Genomic DNA, 24,977 nt, shown 5'->3' on the forward strand with positions numbered 1-24,977 from the left:
TTTCATCCAGTTTTCTTTAAGATCAGTAGCATAAGTATATTTGAGTTTTTTGTTCCATATTATTTCCCAGTCCGCCAGTGCAATCGGTTTTTTAAGGTTCTCAGCCCACTTTAGCATACATTTTTTTATCAATTCAGTCTCCGTAAACCACTCTAACAGCTTATCATATAATTTTGTTATGCATTTCGTTGTCGTTTTTAGGATTTTATCCCAAATTTCTTCCTTAATTTGGAACCCTAATTGTTTGTCTTGATTATATTGTTCTTTTATTTGCATATAGTTCAACCAAGTGATTCTTGGGTAGTTTTGTTTTAGTTCTTCCTGGGATTTTAGCTCCGTTGTACCTTGTTTTAAACGTTCTTTGTATGTTGGCCAAGTGGTCCAACCTAATAGCCTTCTCTGTTTAGCTTCCATTGAGGAAATCCAAAGGGTAGTTTTCGAGTAAAAATAATTTTTGTACCTATCCCAGATTCTAAGTAAGGAGGAGCGGACAAAATGATTACCAAAATTTCTTTCCTTCTTCTCTTTTCCGTACCATATATAAGTGTGCCACCCGACCCTAAGGTCGTGACCCTCCAATGTCAAAAGATTTTCTTTCTTCAATTTTATCCAATCTTTTATCCAGATCAAGGCACATGCTTCATGATACAATTTAAAATTAGGTAAACCAAATCCCCCTCTGTTTTTTTTATCTGTCAACTCTTGATATTTTATTCTTGACTTTTTTCCTTTCCAAATGAATTTCAGAAGGTCCTTTGTCCACTCATTAAATTTCTTGATATTTCTGATTATGGGTATATTTTGAAATAAATAAAGCAATTTTGGCAAGACTGACATCTTAATCAATGCAATTCTTCCCATCAGGGAGAGATTTAAGTATTTCCACTTCTCCAAATCTTTTTTGATTTCATTCCAAAGTTTTTCATAATTATTGGAGAGAAGCTGGCCATTTTTGGCTGTGATCCAGATGCCTAGATACTTAATCTTGTTTACAGTTTGGAGACCTGAAATTCTCCTTAATTCTTCTTGTTTATCCTTTGCCATATTCTTTGTTAAAATTACAGTTTTATTTTTATTTATTTTAAATCCAGCCAGCTTCCCAAATTCTTCAATAGTACTTAACCAATTCTTAATGTTCTCTTGTGGATTCTCTATTATTCCAATTAAATCATCCGCATATGCCCTGGCCTTATATTCTTGTTTTCCATTTTTTACCCCTTTGACTTTTTTTCCTCTTCCTTTATCTTTTTCATCAAAATTTCTAATGACATTATACAAATCAGGGGGGATATGGGGCAACCCTGTCTGGAACCTTTCTCTATTTTAAATTCTTCTGATGTTTGTCCATTTATTTGGATTCTGGCCCTTTGATTCTTATAAATTTCTTCTATTGCTGTTATAAATTGGAAACCCAGATCCATTTCTTTCATAAGCAATTTGAAAAAGTCCCAGTTCAAATTATCAAACGCCTTCTCTGTGTCGACCGCGAGGAAGGCCACTTCCTTGTGAGGGTTGGCCTCGTAATATTCTATCATATCCGCCACAATTCTCATATTATCCTTCGTGTTTCTTTTGGGTAGAAAGCTCTTCCCCTATCCAATTATTTAAAAAAGTTTTTAGTCTTTGGGCCAGGATGTTTGTAAAAATTTTGTAATCCATATTCAAAAGTGAGATTGGTCTACAGTTCCGTACATCCTCTTGGTCTGACTGTTCTTTATGAATTACTATTATTTCCGCTAGATTCCATGTCTCTGGGATTCCCTGGTTCTGGAGAACCCCATTCATTACTGTTTTTAACATTGGCATAAGCTCCTTCTTAAATACTTTATAGTATCCAGCAGTAAAGCCAACTGGACCTGGGGCTTTATTTGCATCCATTTTTCTTATAGCAGCCTCAATCTCCTCCTCTGTTATTTCTTTATTCAACTCTTCCCTTTCGGTATCAGTGATTTTAGAAATATTAAATTTACTTAAATATTCAACTATATCCTGTTTTGGGATACCATCCTTCGTATAGAGCCTTTCATAATATTCTTTGAATTCCTCCAGGATTTCTTTATCCGTTGTTACCTCCTCATTTCCTTTCTTAATTTTTACTATTCGTTGTGCTTGTCTCTTTTTCCGGACTAGTTTGGCCAACCATTTACCAGATTTATTTGCGTTTTCAAAATTGTATTGTTTTAAATTTTTTAGCTGTTTAGCTTGGTCCTCTATTTCTCTGTTAGATTTTTCCTGGTGCAGTAATTCAATTTCTTTAAGAATGGCTTTATTTCCTGGTTTATTCTTCAATTCATTTTCTTTAATTCTTATTTTATTCAAGATGTCTTTTAAGTCTTTCTGTCTGTCTATTATTTCTGGCATTGTGTTGGATCAAATGCCCTCTTAAGACCGCTTTAGAGGCATCCCATATCACATTATGATGTGTTTCTGGGATATTATTTATCTCAATGTATTTGTCAATCAAGTCTTTGTATCTATTTATGTCCTCTTCCTTTTCTATTAAGTTCTCATTTAGTCTCCATTTCCCTTTTGGTTTCCTTTGATTGAGAATAAATTCTATGGGGGCATGATCTGAGGTATCTCTTGGCAATATGTTTATCTCCCAGATTTTCGTAGTGATATTCTTAGTTGCCCAACACATGTCAATTCTAGACCATGATTGGTGTCTATGGGAATAAAATGTATAGTCTTTTTTTTTTTGGATTTTTACATCTCCAGACATCTTCCAAATCCTTCCAAATATTTTAGGTAAAGTAGCCATTGTCCCCTTTGTACCTTTTTTCTGAACTTTTGTTTTGTCTATTTGGGTATCAAGTACCCCATTAAAATCTCCCAGAAGTATGAGATCATCAAATTCTGTTTCCTCCAAATTCCTTTTAAGATTTTCCACAAATTTCACTTTGGGACCGTTTGGGGTGTATATATTGCAGATTAATATTGTTTGGTTTCAACTTGTGATTTTGACTGCCACAAATCTTCCCTCCTGATCTTTAAAGGCCAATTCCGATTGTAAATCTTCTTTAATATATAATGCTACTCCTCTTTTCTTTTTTTTCAAAAGAGAAGTAATATAATTTACCCAACCTCTTGTTAAGTGAGCTACATATTTATGCATAATATGGCTTTCCTGTAACGCCATTATGTCATATTTTTCCCTTTTTAATTTATTAAACAGTGCTTTTCTTTTATTTGGAGAATTAAGACCATTCACGTTCAACGATAGAAATTTTATTTGTCGTTCAACTATCATTATTAAACTTTTCTAGATCCAGGCCAGGGTCGTCTCTTTCTTCTTCGGGACTCGAAGTTTCCTCATCTTCGTTGTTAGTACCTAGCGTGTCATATTCCGGGGAGTTGAGCCTTGCTCTTTTCTTCTTTTTACCTTTTCTTGGGCTTGTAGATAATATTTGTTTCGGCATTGCTCCAGCACCTAGTTTACCTTCTTGAGTCGGAGATTTATTCTCCAGCTTCTCTGAATCTTGATCCTTTGCTTTATCTATAGAAGTCAGCCAATATTTCTGTTCTTTGAAAGTCGTCATTATCCCTTCCATTTTCTCCCACCTAAATCTGATATTTCTTTTCTTTAGTTCCTCGGTAAGGAAGAAATACTGTCTTCGCTTCATTAATATTGTCTGTGGAAATTCTTTTAAGACCACCACTTTTTCTCCCTTGTATTGTAAGGGAATCTTACTGTTGGCTTGCAGCACTTCATCCCTTGTTCTTTTTCGTACAAATTTCACCATAACATCCCTCGGTGTTTTGTTCTTTCTTGAGTAATTCGTTGAGATACGATATATTTGATCCACTTCTTTCTCCAGAGTTTCCAAAGAGCTCTTCAAAGATGTTGCCAATATTTCTAAAGTGATTTGCCTTATATTCTCATTGGGATTTTCCTGTAGATTTCTTAGTCTCAATTGGTTCTCTAGCTCCTTCAATTCTAAAAATTCTTGATTTCTCTCCAATTTTTGTCTTTGTCTATCCCAAGTAGTGACTTTTTCTTGCAGAGTCTTCTGAAGCTTTTCTTTCTCCTTTGTTTTCGTCTTTAAATCTTTTATTTCTTCTTTCATTGTGGATAGGTCTTTATCGACCCTACCAATTTCTTCTTTAAATTCTTTCTTTAATTCATTTTTTAGTTCAGTTTTTAACTCATCAAATTTATTTTGCATCTCTTTGTGGTATGTCTCCTGTTTTGCCTTCAAGTCTTTTATCCCTTTTTCAAATGATGTCTGCAAATTAGTCTGTGATGCCGCCAAATTTTGAATTTCCTTTACCACATCCTTCAAACTTAGCTCTTGTGAGCCTTGAGAATTCCTTCTTTGAAGCAAAGATTAATCAATTTTAAGTTCTTGTCTTACTTTTGAGGTTGGGTCTTGCTTGGTTTTTGGTGTTGCCATTTCTCTGTTATTGTGCAAAGTTATAATCTATAATACTATTTAATTTAGTACTATCAAATCAGTGCTGGAGCCTTTATTTTCAATTTATAGTTATCTTTAAGATTCTTATTAATGCTGACAAAAAATCCGGACTTATTAATTCATTAGAACATCACTTATAAGTTCATTGAGTAGTTATTCATTAAATATTAATTCATCAAATTTCATCAAATTTCATCCGGTTACTTCCAAATGTGTTTTAATTTATTTTTAATTTGTATCCATTTCTTCTCTGTTTATCTTCTAGTCTTCGCTGCTCTTCTGTCTCCTTTCCACTCCTATCAGCTCCCGTCTCCCTTCCCTCAATGTCCCTCGTTGTCCCTCTGTCTTCCTGGTCCTCCGTCGTTCGTCCTCCGCTTCTCCGTCCGTTGATGATCTTCGGCCCTCTTCATTATCCGTTGTCTTAACTCTCCGTTGGCATCCCCTCCTTCCCTTTTTAAATGTCTTTAAGTTTTATTTTCTTCTCCAATTCTCCCTTTCTCCTCACTTCCGCCCTTCTCCAAGATGGCAAAATTCCAGTTTCTGCCTTTCCAAAATGGTGCTTGCCTCACTTCCGCCCTTCTTCTGTTTGCTTCAATATACTTCAAAATGTTCTTCCGCCCTGGCTGCGTCAGATCCGCTCTCCCTCTCTGAAAGCCCCTCCTTCCTGTCGTCACTTCCTCTCCGTCTCAAGCAAGCTTTGTTTACAAGGAGCTCAGAGCTAGTCAAAACAACATGGCGCCAAGGTCAGTTTTATCATTCCATGCTTCTTTCAGAGGGTTGCAGTGAAGCCGATTTCGAGTCTACCTTACTCGGAAGAGAGGCTGCAATATATTTAAAATAATCCTTTGGTGCAGAGAAGAGGGGGTTATTGTTGAATTTAATAGTTTTTCCCAAAAAATATATCCACTTCCTCTTTATCGTAGCTGGCAATCTCTAATTCAATTCCCTTTAGCTTGATTCCCGGTATTAATTCAGTTCGATACAGTTCATTCCTTTCATTTAAATTTGCTTCAAATTCTTGAGATTAAAGGGCCTGTTATTATTGATTTCTTGTATTTTTGTGTACTTATTCCTGTCATCGTTTCGTCCGTGGCAGAATAAGTTCCAGCGAAATTCTTATTACTTACCCCTCTTGCCGGGGGGAATTTATTCTTATACTCTATTTCTTCAATGTAGAGTGGCCCCACCGGAAGTCACCTTTTTCTTTTTTACAATGCTAACACTTCGAATTCTTTCCTTTTACCATGTAAGCCAATTGTTCAGGAGTTCTATACCATCTTAATATCTTTTTTTCTAATTCATTATATTTTTCTATTTTTATTTTATTCATGTTCCTAATTATTTCCTCTATTTCATTTGTCTGTAATGATTTAACTCCATTCCATTTGTTACTTATTGCTCTAATCATAAACTCTTTATCTTCTACCATTAAATTATATATTTTTGCCACTGTTCCTTTACTTGTCTTTTCTCTTGCATTTAGCAATTTATCTACCTTTAGTTCTTCAGTGGGCTATGCACCCTCTTTTTTTTTTTACTTTTTCCCAAATCTTAATTTTAACCAATTTTCTTTTCCCCCCTTTTCAAAAAATCTTAATTTTAACCAATTTTCTTTCCCCCCCTTTCCCAAAAACTCTGGCCAATTAATTATCTCTCCATCTTGTTCCCATATATCTTTACCCTCCTTAATCCCTTTTCTTCTAAGTTATGATTTTCAATTTTTTTTGTTCTTTATACCAATGTATGAATGCCAGCCCCCTCTCAACTCTATTACTTCTAAAATTAATAATTTCTTTTTATCCAATTTTGCCCATCTTTAGCCCATAATAATGCACTTGCCTCAAAATATAGTCTTAAATCTGGTACGGCAAGTGCTTCCTTTTCTTTTCACTCAATCATGTTATTGTAGTGCATTGGTTTTTCATTTTGCCAAATAAATGTTGTGATGTCCATTTTCCATTCCATTAATAGTTTTTGGCTTTTTATGATGGGCAGATTTTGGAAAAAATTTTTTGGTAAGATTTCCATTTTTGCTGTTGTGATTCAGCCTAACAGTGATAGATTTATATTTTTCCATCCCTCAAGGTCTTTTTAAATCACCTTCCATTTTTCTGTATAGTTGTTGTGTAATAATGGTAAATATTTAGATGTCAGGGTAATCCCTAAGTACTTTAGCTATCGGACAATTTGTATGTTCCATTTTTTCTTTTAATTAATCTTGTTCTTTTTTCTATGTTTTTTGTTATTGCTTTTGTTTTTTCCATATTTATTTTGAATCCAGAAACCTCGCTGAATTTTTTAATTGTATTTATCCAATCACCTAATTTTTTTTTGGTTCTTCTGTAATTATGCAAATTACATCATCAGCGAATGCTCGAAATTTGTATTCTTATCCTTATATTCTAGCGCCAATTAACTCTTTTTCTTCTCTTATCTCATTTAATAATATCTCTAAAGTGAGTATAAATATTAATAGGGATGGAGGGCATTCCTGTCTTGTTCCTTTTTTATTTCTAAAATTACTGTTTCTTTCCCATTTATTATAATTTTTGCCTCCTTTGCTTCAATTATATTTTGGAAATAAAATCCTATATCCATTTTTTTCATTACACATTTAAAGAAGTTCCAATGTACATTGTCAAATGCCTTCTCCGCATTGTTTAATTTTGTGTTTAATTTCGTAGTGTTCAAATCTATAATAGTTCTTACATTTTCTTTTTGATATCTATTAGGTAGAAATCCTGACTGTTCTTCCTTTATGTAATTGTTCAGAATTTTTTAAAGTCTTTTAGCCATTATGATTTGGTAGTCAACGTTGGGTAATTTTTTACTTCTTCTGGATCCGATTTCTCTTTACGTATCACACAAATATTTGCTTGTTTCCATGAATTTGGGATCTCTTTGTACAATATTATTTCATTTATTATATCTTTTAAATATGATGTAAGTTCTTAATGAAATGTTTTATAATATACTAGCTGTTCCCTGCCACGCGTTGCTGTGGCCCAGTCTGTTGATCTGAAAAATAAAGTAATGAGAAAGTGTTGTTTTCTAATATATGTAATTTCTTTCTGCTTGTGAGTAAACAGTATTTCTTGCTGTTTCTTTGTCAGTGTTGATGTGGAGAGTGCCTGCTTTGCCTACTCTGGAACATGCAACATATAATTGTCCTTCTTTAGGGGTCCCATTCAAATCTATGATACTATATCTCTGTGTGTGAGAATAATATACCTGTATATCTATCTATATCTATGGCTGGATGGTTCTTTGTCAGGAGGGCTTTGATTATGTTTTCTTGCCCTGATGAAGGGAGTTGGATTGGATGGCCTTAAGTATTTTCTGTTGGCCATGGGGGTTCTGTGTGGGAAGTTTGCCCCGATTCTGTCATTCATGGGGTTCAGAATGCTCTTTGATTGTAGGTGAACTGTGAATCCCAGTGACTACAACTCCCAAATGCCAAGGTCTATTTTTCCCAGACTCCATCTGTGTTCATATTTGGGCGTATTGAGTGCTTGTGCCAGGTTTGGTCCAGATCCATCATTGTTTGAGTCCACAGTGCTCTAGGTAACTGCAACTCCCAAACTCAAGGTTAATGCCCACCAAACCCTTCTGGTGTTGTCTGTTGCTCATGAGAGTTTAGGTAGCGCTCAGTACTAGATTTTGGTTTTCCTTGCACTTTAAGAACTTGCACTTTAAGATCGCACTTTAGGTAGCGCTTAGTGCTAGTTTTTGGTTTCCTTGCACTTTAAGAACTTGCACTTTAAGATCGGCTCCAGTTGCCCGTAGTCTACCACCACTACTCATGTGGTCCCCTACCTCCCTATATTTATTATCCTTGGTGCTAATTATCTGTGGAAGGGACACGGGACGAAATGGGCTGGAGGTTGTGGGAAATGATAAGGCTGGGGGGGGGGGGAATAAAGGGAATGGAAGAACATGGCAAAGTAAGACCTTAACAAATCAGACAACCAATAATGGGACAGAAATTAAGGTCATGGAAATGGATTGTGGCATGGAGGAGGGGAGGTGTTCCACTAGCCGAGGAGCCCCCGTAGAAGTCGTGGTGGGGAAGAGGAGAGGCGGGAAAAGGAGACCATTTATTCGGCCTAGGGATCGTACAACTACACTAGTAATTCCAAACAGGTCTCCTAATATGGTAAATTGATGTAACCGGGGTGGCGGTCCCTCTGGATTGAAGGTGGTGCTGTTGAATGCCAGATCTCTCAACGGAAAAACTACTGCCATCCAGGATCTAATCCTGGACGAGCGGGCAGATCTGGCGTGCATCACGGAGACCTGGCTGGACGAAGCTGGAGGCATGAATTTGACCCAGCTTTGCCTGCCAGGTTTTTCCGTGCAGCATCAGCCAAGATCCGGAGGGCGGGGAGGCGGGGTCGCAGTGGTCTATAGAGATTCCATCCCTCTGACCAGGGGCCCCATCCCGCGGTCAAAATTTTTTGAATGCGTCCACCTGAGGGTGGGTGACCGGGACAGAATAGGGATTCTGCTAGTGTACCGTCCACCTCGCTGCACTACAGTCTCCCTACCTGAGCTAGCGGGGGTGGTCTCGAGCCTGGCATTGGAGTCTCAATGGCTCCTTGTGCTGGGAGACTTTAATGTCCATGCCGAGGCGACCCTCTCAGGAGCGGCTCAGGACTTCATGTCTGCCATGGCAACCATGAGGCTGTCCCAACAAGTATCTGGCCCCACCCACTGTGCTTGACATACATTGGACTTAGTTTTTTGCCAGGGATGGGAGGAAGGTGGCGGTGTGGAGGAGTTGACCATCTCTCCGTTGCCATGGACCGACCACTTCCTGGTCAGTTTTAGGCTCACTGCACCCCCTAACCTCTGCAGAGGTGGAGGACCCATTAAGAAGGTTCGCCCCAGGAGGCTTATTGATCCGGATGGATTCCTGACGGCTCTTGGGGATTTTCCTGCCACCTCGGGAGGTGATCCTTTTGATGCCCTGGTCGATCTCTGGAATGGGGAGATGACTAGGGCAATTGACACGATCGCTCCGGAACGTCCTCTCTCAAGTAGCCGAGCTAAACCAGCCCCTTGGTTCACTGAGGAGCTGGCAGAGATGAAGCGAAGGAAGAGGGAACTAGAGAGTGTGTGGCGATCGGATCCGAGTGAGCCAAATTGAACACAGTTTGTGTCCTTCTTAAGGGCATATGACACGGCAATAAAAGCCGCAAAGAAAACCTTCTTTGTGGCCACTATTACGTCTGCAAAGAACCATCTGACTGAGTTGTTCCTGAGTTGTCAGAGGCCTTTTAAACCCTGCCATTCTAGGCGGGAACCCTGACAATTCGGGCTCTCGCTGCGAAGCTTTTGCTCAGTTCTTTGCAGACAAAGTCGCTTTGATCCATTCTGGTCTGGACACCGTATTAAGGGCAGTCTCTGAGGATGTAACACGAGCACCTGCTTGTCCTATTTTGATGGATTCATTTCACTTGGTGAAACCCGAGGATGTGGACAAGATACTTGGAAGAATGAGGCCTACCACGTCCATCCTAGACCCCTGCCCATCCTGGCTTCTAAAGGAGGGATTGGCTGAGTGGGTTGAATAAGTGGTTAACGCCTCCCTTCGGGAAGGCAGAATTCCAGCGAGCTTAAAACAAGCTATAATAAAACCGCTGTTGAAAAAACCATCACTGGACCCCACTAAATTCGACAACTTTCGGCCAGTTTCCAATCTTCCCTTTTTGGGCAAAGTCCTGGAACGCGTGGTGGCCTCACAACTCCAGGTATTCTTGGGAGACACGGATTATCTGGATCTGGCACAGTCTGGTTTCAGACCGGAACATGGAACCGAGACAGTCTTGGTCGCCTTAGTGGATGATCTGCGCCGGGAGCTCGACAAGGGGAGTGTGTCCCTGTTGGTGCTGCTGGACCTCTCAGCGGCCTTCGATACCGTCAACCACGGTATCCTTCTGGAACGCCTCGCGGGGATGGGTTTCGGAGGCACTGTTTTACAGTGGCTTCGGTCATTCCTGGAGGGTCGGTCCCAGAAGGTGTTATTGGGAGACACCTGTTCAACCCCACAACCCTGTCGGTTGGGGTTCCTCAGGGCTCAATACTGTCCCTCATGCTGTTTAATATCTACATGAAGCCGCTGGGAGAGATCATCCGGAGTTTCGGAGTACGGTGTCATCTGTACGCAGATGATGTCCAACTCTGTCACTCCTTTCCACCTGCTACTAAGGAGGCTGTCGAGGTCCTGAACCGGTGCCTGGCCACTGTAATGGTCTGGATGAGGGCGAACAAATTGAAATTGAATCCAGACAAGACAGAGGAACTCCTGGTCAGTTGCAAGGCTGAACAGGGCATAGGGTTACAGCCTGTGCTATATGGGGTCGCACTCCCCTTGAAGGTGCAGGTTTGCAGCTTGGGTGTGATCCTGGATTCATCGCTGAGCCTGGAGCCCCAGGTCTCGGCGGTGACCAGGGGAGCATTTGCACAGCTTAGGCTTGTGCGCCAGCTGCGCCCGTACCTTGGGAAGTCTGACTTGGCCACGGTAGTCCACGCCCTGGTTACATCCCGTTTAAACTACTGCAACGCTCTCTACGTGGGGTTGCCTTTGAAGACGGCCCAGAAGCTCCAACTGGTCCAACGTGCGGCAGCCATGATACTAACAGGAGCGGGACGCAGGGAGCATACAACCCCCCTGCTGTACCAGCTCCACTGGCTGCCAATCTGCTACCGCGCTCAATTCAAGGTGCTGGCATTGGCCTATAAAGCCCTAAACGGTTCCGGCCCAAGATACCTAACTGACCGCCTCTCAGCCTATGAGCCCACGAGGACTTTGAGATCGTCCGGGGAGGCCCTGCTCTCTATCCCGCCTGCGGCACAGGCACAGCTGGCAGGGACGAGAGATAGGGCCTTCTCGGTGGTGGCTCCTCAGCTGTGGAACACCCTTCCCGTGGACATCAGGCTAGCTCCCTCCCTGTTGATATTCCACAGGAAGTTAAAGACCTGGCTGTTTAAGAAGGCATTTGTACAAGAAGTGCAATGATTGGTAATTTGACCATAGGAATGGAACAACGGAAATGATATCGGATTGTGGGTTTGACGATGAGACGACACAGAATGGCTTTTGTAGGAATATTGATGTTTTTGATGAGATGTTTTTTTGATAATGATTAATTGTGGATTATTTTACACTATGTTTTGTATTTTGCACCTGTTTTTCTATGTTGTACACCGCAGTGAGTCGCCCTTGGGCTGTGAATTGTGGTATATAAGCGAAGTAAATAAATAAATAAATAAATAAATAAATCATCCATAGTCTGTCCTCCCCCAAACCTCACCAAAATGTTGAGTTGGCCATGAGGGCTCTCTGTGCCAAGTTTGGTCTTTATTGGTATTTGGATGAGTGTCGTTGTGGTTTCAGGGAAGTAAGTGAAGGTACTGCAAGTCCCATCATCCATCATCCATCCTCCTTAAGCAGCACAGGGATGTAGGGTGGGTCACGGGGGCTCTGTGCCAAGTTTGGTCTTGATCGGTCATTAGATGAGGGTTTCAGCTGTCTTGGGAAGTGAGTGGAGGTACTTGAAGTCCCATCATCCATGGTCTGTCCTCCTCGAAAGGGCACCAGGGTGTAGAGTGGGTCATGGGGGCTCTGTGTGGTAAGTTTGCCTTGATCAGTCATTGGCGAGGGTCTCAGTGGTCTCAGGAAGTGAGTGAAGTGACTGCAAGTCACATCATCCATCTCCAAATTCTTCCAAACTGCACCAGGATGTAGAGTGGGTCATGCAGATGTAGAGTGAGTCATGTGTGAATTGTGATGCTGATCCATCGTTGTTGGCAGTTGTAATGGTCTAAGGAAGGGAGTGCAGGTATTGTAAGTCCTCCTCCACACTGCAACAAGATGTAGAGTGCATCATGGAGACTCAGTGTGCGATGTTGGTCTTTTTTTTGGTAATTGGATGAGGGTTGTAGTGGCCCCAGGAATTGAGAGAAGGTACTGCAAGGCCCATAATCCATGGTCCATCCCCAGCCAAACCACACCAGGGCATAAAGTGGGTCATGAGAGTTCTATATGCCAAGTTTGGTCCAGATCAGTCATTGGAAGAAGGTCACAGCTATCCCAGAAAGTTAGTGATGGTACTGCAAGTCCCATCATCCATGGTCCACCCTCCTCCAAACTGCAGTAGGATGTAGAGTGAGTGAAGGTACTGCAAAGCCCTCAGGCCCCTTTCTTTCTCTTCTCATCCACTTGAGAATGTTAGAATGTGTTTTGCTTGGGGTTTTTTTTTGTGGTGTCAGGAGCGACCTCTGAAACTGCAAGTTGTTTTTCCTGTGAGAGAATTTGCCATCTGCAAGGACATAGCCAAGGGGACGCCAGGATGTTTTGACGTTTTACCATCCTTGTGGGAGTCCTTGCTTCTCTGATTAACTCTCTTCTCCACCAGGGGCTCCTGTTTGAAGCTGGCCAATCAGAAACCATATGCAAATTTCCTTTCTGCTCTCAGCCACTTGAGGATCTTGGAATGTTTTGGTTGGCCAATCAGAGACCATATGCAAATAGTACCACAGTGGCAGCCAATCAGAAAGCTGGCACTTCACCCACATACCCGCATACAAGCATACAAACACTCTCTTTTATTATATACTAGCTTGGGGACCCAGCGCTGCCCGGGTTATTAGAGAAAGGAATTGCATATAAAGGCTGGTCTTTATCAGTTATTTATATGGCTCACAGTGGTCTCAGGAAGTTAATGAAGGTACTGCGAGTCCCATCATCTGTGGTCCATCCTCCAAACTGCACCAGGATGGAGAGTGTGTCATGAGGTCTCTGTGTGCCAAGTTTGGTATTTATCAGTCATTGGATGAGGGTCATAGTGGTCTCAGAAAGTGAGTTAAGGTACTGCAAGTCCCATCATCCATAGTCTCCCTGAAACATCACCAGAATGTTGAGTTTGCCATGGGGGCTCTCTGTGCCAAGTTTGGTCTTTATTGGTATTTGGATGATTGTCACTGTGTTTTCAGGAAGTGAGTGAAGGTACCACAAGTTCCATCATCCATTGTTCATCCTCCTCCAAACAGCACCAGGATGTAGAGTCGCTCATGTGTGCCAAGTTTGGTCTTGATTGGTCATTATATGAGGGTTGCAGCAGTCTTGGGAAGTGAGTGGAGGTACTTGAAATCCCATCATCCATAGTCTGTTCTTCCCCAAACCTCACCAGAATGTTGAGTTGGCCATGGGGGCTCTGTGTTCCAAGTTTGGTCTTCATCAGTCATTGGATGAGGGTCTCGCTGGTTTCACTAAGTGAGTGAAGGTACTGCAAGTCCCATTGTCCTTTGTGCATCCTCCTCCAAACCACACCAGGATGTAGAGTGCATCATGGAGACCCGATGTGCCAAGTTTAGTCCTTATCGGAAATTGGATGATGGTTGCAGTGGTCTCAGGAATTGAGCGAAGGTACTGCAAGTCCCATAATCCATGCTCAAACCACAGTCAAACCACACCAGGGCATAAAGTGGGTCATGAGAGCTGACTGTGAGAGCCGTTCAGCAGTGGAACTCTCTGCCCCAGAGTGTGGTGGAGGCTCCTTCTTTGGAAGCTTTTAAGCAGAGGCTGGATGGTCATTTGTCAGAGGTGATTTGAATGCAATATTCCTGCTTCTTGGCAGGGGGTTGGACTGGATGGCCCATGAGGTCTCTTCCAACTCTTTGATTCTTTGATTCTATGATTCTATGTTCCAAGTTTGGTGTTGCTCAGTCATTTTTTAGGGTTGCAGCAGTCTCGGAAAGCGAGTAGAGGTACTTCAAGTCCCATCATCCATGGTATGCCCTACTTCAATCCGCAGTAGGATGAAGTATAGTGCAATATAGTAATATATACTGATATTGTACTTTGCTAATAATATAATATATTGTATGAAAATATACAGGGTTAGTCAAAATGAATAGGCCAATAAGAAAATTAATTGTACCCGAATGTATGTTTACTGTAACCAAACCACAGCTACGTAGCGACAGATAAACTATCAAAGGTTTTTTTGAGCAACACACATGTACGTTAATGCCGCTAGGCGTCGCTAGGAGTCGCTGTTTTCAAAATGGCGGAATCAGGCAAAGAGAAGGCGTTTTGTGTGATGACATTTGCTAAAACAATGTCAGTAATTACGGTCCAGCGAGAATTTCGAGCCAAGTATGGCAAGGAACCACCTCATCGACATTCCATTGCGAGGTGGGTAAAGCAATTTGAGGAGACGGGCTGCTTATGCAAGGGTAAAACCACAGGACGACCGCGTGTCTCCGAAGACACAGTGGAATCCATTCGTGCATCCTTTCAACAAAGTCCCCAGAAGTCGACAAATCGTGTTTCCATGGAATTGAACGTTCCGCAAAAAACTGTGTGGCGCGTGTTACGCAAACGTTTGCAGTTCAAGCCGTATAAATTGCAAATGGTGCAGGCTTTGAAAAAAGGTGACTATTCGAAACGACACGATTTTTGCGAATCAATGCAGCGAAGACTAGAGGAGGAAGGCTTTGCCAACAGACTGGTCTTCAGTGACGAGGCAACGTTTCACCTGTGCGGGAAGGTCAATAGGCATAATCTCAGCTTTTGGGGATCTGAAAATCCTCATGCCGTATTGGAACATGTAAGGGATTCGCTGAAGGTAAACGTTTTCTGTGCAATAACCAACCGTCACGTGTTTGGCCCATTCTTTTTCGCGGAGAAAACCGTAACAGGCATAGTGTACGCTGACATGTTGTCTGAATGGTTGATGCCACAGTTAGAAGAGAAAGTGCCCGATTTCGTATTCCAACAGGACGGTGCCCCTCCGCATTGGCACAACAGTGTACGCGAGTACCTCAACGAACATCTTCCCAGACGTTGGATTGGCCGTGCTGGAGTGACTGATCTTCCATTCCTCCTGTGGCCCCCCAGGTACCCCGACCTCACACCATGCGACTTTTCTCTCTGGGGGTATGTGAAAGACACTGTATTCCGACCTCCATTACCGCTGACCTTGGACGACTTAAAACAGCGCATATGTGCTGCATTCGATGCCATTACGTCGGATGTGCTGCAACGGATGTGGAATGAACTGATCGCTTGGACGTCTGCCGTGTCACACGGGGCGCCCATATCGAACATCTCTGAAGGTGAGACAAAACTTTGATAGTTTATCTGTCGATACGTAGCTGTAGTTTGGTTACAATAAACATACATTCGTCTAAAATTAATTTTCTTATTGGCCTATTCATTTTGACTAACCCTGTATATTGTAAGCCGCTCTGAGTCCCCTTCGGGGTGAGAAGGGCGGCATATAAGCGCCGTAAATAAATAAATAATAAATAATGGGGGCTCTGTGTGCCAAGTTTGGTTTTGATCGGACATTAGATGAGGGTTGCAGCCATCTTGGGAAGGGAGTGGAGGTACTTGAAGTCCCATCATCCATGGTCTGTCCTCCTCAAAAGTGCACCAGGATGTAGAGTGGGTCATGGGTACTCTGTGTGCCAAGTTTGGTCTTGATCAGTCATTGGCGAGGGTCTCAGTGGTCTCAGGAAGTGAGTGAAGCGACTGCAAGTCCCATCATCCATTGTCAAATTCTTCCAAACTGCACCAGGATGTTGAGTGGGTCATGCGGGCTCTCTGTGTAAATTGTGGTCCTAATCCATAATTGTTGGCGGTTGTAATGGTCTTAGGAAGGGAGTGCAGGTATTGCAAGTCCCATCGTCCATGGTGCATCCTCCTCCAAACTGCACCAGGATGTAGAGCGCGTCATGGAGACTCAGTGTGCCAAGTTTGGTCTTTATCGGTAATTGGATGAGGGTTGCAGTGGTCTCAAGAACTGAACAAAGGTACTGCAAGTCCCATAATCCATGGTCCATCCCCGGTCAAACCACACCAGGACGTAAAGTGGGTCATGAGAGGTCTATGTGCAAAGTTTGGTCCTGATCAGTCATTGGATGAGGTTAACAGCAGTCTCTGAACGTGAGTGATGGTACTGCAAGTCCCAACATCCATGGTTCATCCTCCTCCAAACTGCAGTAGGATGTCGAGTGGGTCATGGCGGCTCTGTGTGCCAAGTCTGGTCTGTATTGGTAATGTTCTGACCCAGCCTCCCCTGGCCTTTTCCTTTCATCTCTTTGTCATCTCGGAATCTTGGAATTGAGGCTGGCCAATCAGAGACCATATGCCAATTTCCTTTTCTCATGTCTCCGTTTCTGTCATGAACCCTTTTCTCCACCAGGGGCTCTTGTAAAGCTGACCAATCTGAGACCATATGCAAATAGCACCACAGCGGCAGCCAATCAGAATCTTGGAACTTTCAGGCTGGCGAATCAGAATGCTGGCACATACTCCTCCACACCGCCACACGTCCGCCACATACAAACTTTGACTTTTATTATATGTATAGATAGATATAGAATATACTGTATATAGATACAGATATAGATAAGATATAGATATAGATATAGACTAGCTTGGGAACCTGGCGTACTTGGGTTATTTGAAAAAGGCATTGTCTGTGTTGCAGTTTTAGTGTAGATCCAATGTCCTCTGGGTTCAGTGTGTGTGGGTGAACTACAACTCTCATTTGCAAATCGCATTGTCCATGGTCCATCCTCCTCCATACTATACCAGGATGTGGTGTGGGTCATGGGGCTCTGTGTCCCAAGTTTGGTCTTGATCAGTCATTGGATGTGGATTGCAGTGGTCTCAGGAAGTGAATGAAGGTATTGCAATTCCCATCATCCATGGTCCACCCAACTACACCAGGATTTAGAATGGGACATGGGAGTTCTTTTTGCCAAGTTTGGTCTTCATTGGATGAGAGACATAGTGGTCTTAAGAAGAGAGTGAATGTACAGGAAGTCCCATTATCCATGGTCCACCCTCCTCCAAACTGCATCAGGATGTATTGTGGGTCATGGGGGCTCTGTGTGCCAAGTTTGGTCTTGATCAGTCATTGGAATTGGGTTGTGGTAGTCTCAGGAAGTGAATGAAGGTACTGCAAGTATCATCATCCATGGTCTGCCCTCCTCCAAACTGCACCAAGATGTAGAGTGGGTCATGGGGGCTCTTTGTGCCAGGTTTGGTGTTTAGCGGTCATTGGATGAGGGTCATAGTGGTCTCAGGAAGAGCGTTAAGGTACTGGAAGACCCATCATCCATAGTCCATCCTCCTTCAAACTGCACCAGGGTCTAGAGTGCGTCATGAGGGCTCTTTGTGCCAAATGCTGCCTCTTTGGATCAATGTTGAAAAGGGAAGATGGCATCCTGTTTTGGGGCGTAGCAGAGTGGAGCCAGCATCCAAGGATTTATCAAAAGGGTCAGAGCAAGCTGGGATAGGAGGTTTGGGGGCTAAAAGTGTTAAAAAGCATAAAAAGGCATTTAAAAGACAATGATTCTTTTCCTTGTTTTCTTTTGACCAAAGTAGGGCCTTACGTTGTGGAAGGACAATGCCTTTTCTAAAGGTCCTGGGAAAAGCTGCCTTTTTTGGGTCAATGTTGAAAAAGGAATATGGTGTCCTCTTTTGGGGCCTGGCAGTGGCCTGTGAATGTGGCAGTCAAACAGAAAGCTGTGAATGTGTCAACCAATCATAACTCTGCCACATACCCATAAGCATACATACATACAAACCCTGACTTTTATTATGTACTAACATGGGGAACCGGCGATGCCCGGGTTATTAGAGAAAGTGGGTAATGGGGGTCTGTATGCCAAGTTAGGTCTTCATCAGTCATTGGATGAAGATCGCAGTAGTTTCAGTTACTGAGTTACGGTACTGCAAGTCTCATAATCCATTGTCCATCCCCCTTCAAACTGCAGCATGATGTAAAGTGGGTCATGGGGCACTATGTGCCAAGTTTGGTCTTGATCAGTCATTGGATGAGGGTTCCAGTGAGTGAGTAAGTGAGTGAAGGTACTGCAAGTCCCATCATCCATGGTCCATCCTCCAAACTGCAGTAGGATGTAGAGTGGGTCTTGGGGGCTATGTGTGCAAAGTTTGGTCTTGATTAGTCAATGGTGGAGCGTCGCAGTGTTTTGAGTAAGTGAATGAAGATACTGCAAGTCCTATCATCCATGGTCTATCCTCTTTCAAACTGCAGCATGATGTAGAGTGGGACATGGGGGCTCTTTGTGTCAAGTTTGGTGTTAATCAGTCATTGGATGAGGGTAGCAGTGGTTTCAGTAAGTGAGTGAAGGTATTGCATGTCCCTTCATCCATGGTCCACCCTCCTCCAAACTGCAGCAGGATGTAGAGTGGGTCATGGGGGCTCTGTGTGCCAAGTTTGGTGTTTATTGATCATTGCATGAGGGTCACAGTGGTTTCAGTGAGTGAGTGAAGGTACTGGAAATCCCATCATCCATTGTTCATCCCCGTAGAATTGCCTCAGGATATAGAGTGGGTCATGAGTACTCTGTGTGGCAAGTTTGGGCCTGGTCTGTGATTGTAGGGGCTACAATATTTTGTGGGAAGTAAATCACATGAAGGTACTGCAGTTCCCATCATTCGTTGTCCATCCTGCCCTCAACCGCACCAGATTGTAAAGTGGGCGATTGGGCCTCTGTGTGCCAAGTGTGGTCCTGATCCGTCATTGGTGTGGGCCACAGTGCTCTAAGGAAGTGAATTAAAGTAGTTTAAATCCCATCATCCATTGTCCATCCTCCCTCAAACTGCACCAGGAGGTAGCGTGGTTCTTGCGGGGAGAGGGGGGGGGGGTCTGTGTGCCAGGTTTGGTCTTGTTCTGTCATTGTTTGGGGCCACAAGGTGATTTGGTCTTCAACTCTAACCATTCCTGACAGCCTCAGACCTTTCTTCTCTCTGACTCTAACAAACCAAGTGAGCGGTGAGATGTCAGAAAGAGTGATCTCTGTTGAGGTTGGCCAATCAGAGACCATATGCAAATTATACCGCAGTTTCAACCAATCAGATAGCTGCCGCAGGCAAAGGTCCCTTTTGTTTTCCGTATTGGTTACCTTACAAGAAAATCAAAGTGCTGTTCCAGCCAAAGTGCTGTCACCAGCCAATCCCTCTTCAATGCCAGAGATACAGCTTGGTGGTGTAACATTAGAAAATGTTGACCATTTCTGCTACCTTGGCAGCCACCTCTCCACGAAAGTTAACATCGACACCGAAATACAACACCGCCTGAGCTCTGTGAGTGCAGCATTTTTCCGAATGAAGCACAGTGTTTGAGGACTGGGACATCTGTAGGGATACCAAGGTGCTTGTTTATAAAGCTATTGTCCTCTCAACCCTGCTATACGTCTGTGAAACATGGACTGTCTACAGACGTCACATTCAACTCCTGGAACAATTCCATCAGCACTGTCTTTGGGAAGTAATAATAATAATAATAATAATAATAATAATAATAATAATCTTTATTTATACCCTGCTACCATCTCCCCAAGGGACTCGGTGCAATAACAAAAGCCATAACAATAACAAAAAATTGGAGAAATGGCTCTAGAACATGGCCCGAAAAAACCCACAAGAACTGAATAACAAAAACAATCATAGAATCATAGAATCATAGAATCAAAGAGTTGGAAGAGACCTCATGGGCCATCCAGTCCAACCCCCTGCCAAGAAGCAGGAATATTGCATTCAAATCACCCCTGACAAATGGCCATCCAGCCTCTGCTTAAAAGCTTCCAAAGAAGGAGCCTCCACCACACTCCGGGGCAGAGAGTTCCACTGCTGAACGGCTCTCACAGTCAGGAAGTTCTTCCTCATGTTCAGATGGAATCTCCTCTCTTGTAGTTAGAAGCCATTGTTCCGCGTCCTAGTCTCCAAGGAAGCAGAAAACAAGCTTGCTTCCTCCTCCCTGTGGCTTCCTCTCACATATTTATACATGGCTATCATATCTCCTCTCAGCCTTCTCTTCTTCAGGCTAAACATGCCCAGTTCCCTAAGCCGCTCCTCATAGGGCTTGTTCTCCAGACACTTGATCATTTTAGTCGCCCTCCTCTGGACACATTCCAGCTTGTCAATATCTCTCTTGAATTGTGGTGCCAAGAATTGGACACAATATTCCAGATGTGGTCTAACCAAAGCGGAATAGAGGGGTAGCATTACTTCCTTAGATCTAGACACTACGCCCCTATTGATGCAGGCCAAAATCCCATTGGCTTTTTTTGCCGCCACATCACATTGTTGGCTCATGTTTAACTTGTTGTCCACGAGGACTCCAAGATCTTTTTCACACGTACTGCTCTCGAGCCTGGCGTCACCCATTCTGTATCTTTGCATTTCATTTTTTCTGCCAAAGTGGAGTATCTTGCATTTGTCATTGTTGAACTTCCTTTTGTTAGTTTTGGCCCATCTCTCTAATCTGTCAAGATCGTTTTGAATCCTGCTCCTGTCCTCTGGACTATTGGCTATCCCTCCCAATTTGGTGTCGTCTGCAAACTTGATGATCATGCCTTCTAGCCTTTCATCTAAGTCATTAATAAAGATGTTGAACAGGACCGGGCCCAGGACGGAACCCTGCGGCACTCCACTTGTCACTTCTTTCCAAGATGAAGAGGAAGCATTAGTGAGCACTCTCTGTGTTCGTCCACGTAACCAATTACAGATCCACCTCACCGTAGTTTTGCCTAGCCCACATTGGACTAGTTTCCTTGCCAGAAGGTCATGGGGGATCTTGTCGAAGGCCTTACTGAAATCCAGGTACGCTACATCCACGGCATTCCCCGCATCTACCCAGCTTGCAGCTCTATTGAAGAAAGAGATCAGATTAGTCTGGCATGACTTGTTTTTGATAAATCCATGTTGACTATTAGCGATGACTGCATTTGTTTCTAAGTGTTTGCAGACCGCTTCCTTAACAATCTTTTCCAGAATCTTGCCCGGTATCGACGTGAGGATGACCGGACGGTAGTTGTTTGGGTCATCCTTTTTTCCCTTCTTGAAGATTGGGACCACATTGGCCCTCCTCCAATTTGCTGGAACTTCTCCCGTTCTCCAATAACTCTCAAAGATGGTTGCCAATGGTTCCGAAATGACTTCCGCTAGTTACTTCAATACTCTGGGGTGTAGTTGATCTGGCCCTGGGGACTTGAACTCATTAAGAGCGGCCAGGTATTCCTGGACGACTTGTTTCCCTATTTGGGGTTGGATGTCCTCCAATCCCTCATCCACTCCATCTTGCTGAGGTTGAAGACTCTCTTTTTGTGAGAAGATCGAGGCAAAGAAGGCATTAAGTAGTTCTGCCTTTTCCCTATCCACTGTCAGCATTGCCCCATCTTCTCCTCGAAGAGGTCCTATCGCCTCCTTGTTTTTCCTTTTTCTACTGACATAAGAATAGAAGGCCTTTTTATTGTTTTTAATGTCTCTGGCAAGTCTGAGCTCGTTTTTTGCTTTAGCCTTGCGGACCTTTTCCCTACAGGTGTTGGCTATTTGTTTGAATTCTTCTTTGGTGATTTCTCCCTTTTTCCACTTCTTGTGCATGTCTCTTTTGTGTCTTAGCACAGTTAGAAGTTCTTTGGACATCCATTCTGGCTTCTTTGCACTTGTCCTATTTTTTCTCTTTGTTGGCATGGTTTGCAATTGCGCCTTGAGTATTTCACTCTTGAGAAATTCCCATCCATCCGTAACTCCCTTGTCTTTTAGTATCTGTGTCCACGGAATGCTGCTCAGCGTTTCCTTCATTTTTTGGAAATCAGCTCTCCTAAAGTCCAAAATGCGGGTTTGACTTGTCTTAGTTTCGGCCTTCCTTTGTACCTCAAATTGCAGGAGCACATGGTCACTTGCCCCTAAGGATCCTACCACTTCGACCGCACCGATCAGGTCCTCCGCATTTGTTAGGATGAGATCAAGAGTAGCCAATCCCCTTGTTGCCTCTTCTACCTTCTGAACCATGAAATTGTCTGCAAGGCAAGCGAGGAATTTGTTGGACCTTGTACTCTTGGCCGAGTTTGTTTTCCAGCAAATATCGGGATAGTTGAAATCGCCCATGACTACTACACCTCTTCTCTGTGCCTGTTTGGTCAACTGTTGGCAGAAGACTTCATCAAGTTCTTCCTCCTGGCTTGGGGGTCTGTAGTAGACACCTACAACAACATCTTTTTGAGTCCCAGTTCCCTTGATTCTTATCCAGATGATTTCAAGCTGGTTTCCCAGATTGCTGTCTTGGGACTCTTCTGCAGCATAAGAGTTTTTGACATATAAGGCTACTCCGTCTCCTCTCCCCTTTGTTCGGTTTCTGTGAAAGAGGTTATACCCCTCGATATCTACATTCCAGCGATAGGAGTCATCCCACCAGGTTTCAGTGATCCCTATGATATCATATTTGTGGTGTTGTGCTAAAAGTTGGAGTTCGTCTTGTTTATTTCCCATGCTCTGTGCATTAGTGTAAAGACATGTGAGCCCCTGAGATCTTCCCTTGAGCTGTTTAATTGGGATTATTGTGCTTTTGGTACTTGGTCCTTGTTGTGTTTGTGCAGCCCTCCGTTTAGCCTTCTGGCGATTCCCAGACATTATGGGTAAAGTAGTGTTTGCAAGGCTGTTGTCCCCCTCCCCCGGTGGACCTAGTTTAAAGTGCGTCTAATGAGGTTTGCGAGTCTGTGAGCAAAAAGGTGTTTTCCTACTTGTGTGAGATGCACCCCATCCCTTGCCAGTAGGCCATCCTCCTGGAAAAGCAGGCCATGGTCGAGGAAGCCAAAGCGTTCCTCCTGACACCATTTTCTAAGCCAGTCATTGACCTGTACTGTTTTTCTGGCTCTTGTGGGTTCATGTCTTACAACAGGGAGGAGGGATGAAAAGACCACCTGTACATTACATTCTTTTAGCTTTGCTCCTAGAGCTCGAAAATCATTTGTGATCTTTTGATTTATATGTGAATTAATATAAATCACATAACAATAAACAGTAACATGCAAGCATTTAAAAACCAATGGCCAGGCCAAATGTAATAATTTAAAATTTAAAAAATATCGTTGGGTATGAACAAGGTAGGATATAACTGGTATAGAGTTTTCAAAGAGAGATGACGGAATGCAGTCAGTCGCAAATCAGTGGTAAAGTGCATTTTAAGGGCATATTGCTGAGAGTTTTCCTTATTCTGGGAAGGCACACTGGAACAACCACTTTTCAGGCTCCTCCTAAAGACTGTGAGAATTGGGGCATGTTTGATGTCCTTGGAAATGAGTTCCAGATTCAGGGGGCCACCACCGAGAAGGCCCTCTCCCTTGTCCCCACCAATCATGCCTGTGAAGGAGGTGGGAGCGCGAGCACGGCCTCTCCAGATGATCATGTGGGTTTGTACACAGAAATGCAGTCATGTAGGTAGGCGGCTCTCAAACCATTCAGGGCTTTGTAGGTAAGAACCTGCACCTTGAATTGGGATTGGAAAATGAATGGCAGCCAGTGGAGCTTCTTAAACAGGCGGGTTGACCACTCTCTGTGAGTTGCACCAGTTAGTAACCTGGCCGCCGCCTGTTGTACCAATTGAAATTTCCAGACCATTTTCAAGGGCAGCCCTACGTGGAGTGCATTACAGTAATACAATATGGAGGTGACTAAGGCATGGACCACCCTGGCCAGATCCAGCTTCATGAGGTACAGCTGCAGCTGGCAAATCTCTTGGGAAGGCAAGCAGACAAATGTCAGTGTGCTGGATGAAGCAAAGACCGCCAGCATTGAAGCAATGGTCCTCAGCCATCAACTCCGCTGGATCAGCCATGTCTGGATGCCCGACCACCATCTCCCAAAGCAGTTGCTCTACTCTGAACTCAAGAACAGAAAACAGAATGTTGGTAGACAGGAAAAGAGATTTAAAGATGGGCTCAAAGCCAAACTTAAAAACTCTGGCATAGACACTGAGAACTGGGAAACCTTGGCCCTTGAGCACTCCAGCTTGAGGTCAGCTTTGACCAGCAGTGCTGCAGAATTTGAAGATGCACGAATGGAGGGTGAAAGAGAAAAACGTGTCAAGAGGAAGGCACATCAAGCTAACCCCGACCGAGACCGCCTTCCACCTGGAAACCAATGCCCTCACTGTGGGAGAAGATGCAGGTCAAGCATAGGGCTTCACAGTCACCTACAGATCCAGAAGAATACTGATCCTGGAAGACTATCCTACTCATCCAATGAGGGATCACCTAAGTAAGTAAGTAAGTAAGTACCTCATAATGTTGGAATTTTCAGGCTGGCCAATCAGAGACCATATGCAAATAGTTCCACAGTGGCAACCAATTAGAAAGCTGCCACATACACCTCCCTATCGTCCTATTAGGCTTGTTTGATCAAGGAAAAAATGGTTCTAAACTCGTTGCAGATATAGGGAGTACTGGCAGTTCGATTCTGAAATTATTTCCGAATTTTTCATTTAAAAAACTTCAGATATATCTGAAATTTCCAAAATTTCCAGATTGCTTCATCAATGGCGGACGCAATTGCGTAATATGCGGGGAAAAAATTGCAAAATTGCTGCCTGTCCTGGATTTGTTTGGAAAATTTAAATCTATCTCCCTATCGTATTTCTAGAGCAGACCTCTCTCAATATGAAAAATTGAATTTCTCTCACAACATTTTATTAATTTATCACTATTTGCTTGTTTCCAAGATAAACGGAACCCAGGCGT

General features: G+C 43.1%; 1 protein-coding gene across 9 annotated transcripts in view; it reads left to right on the forward strand.

Moving 5' to 3' along the window:
• The window catches only part of LOC137095328 (regulator of nonsense transcripts 1-like), a 479,058-nt gene that overhangs the window by 115,925 nt on the left and 338,156 nt on the right, over nucleotides 1-24,977 (forward strand). The gene's annotated exons all lie outside the window — the stretch shown is intronic.

This window comes from Anolis sagrei, chromosome Y (assembly GCF_037176765.1).
Source record: "Anolis sagrei isolate rAnoSag1 chromosome Y, rAnoSag1.mat, whole genome shotgun sequence".
NCBI lineage: Eukaryota > Metazoa > Chordata > Lepidosauria > Squamata > Dactyloidae > Anolis > Anolis sagrei.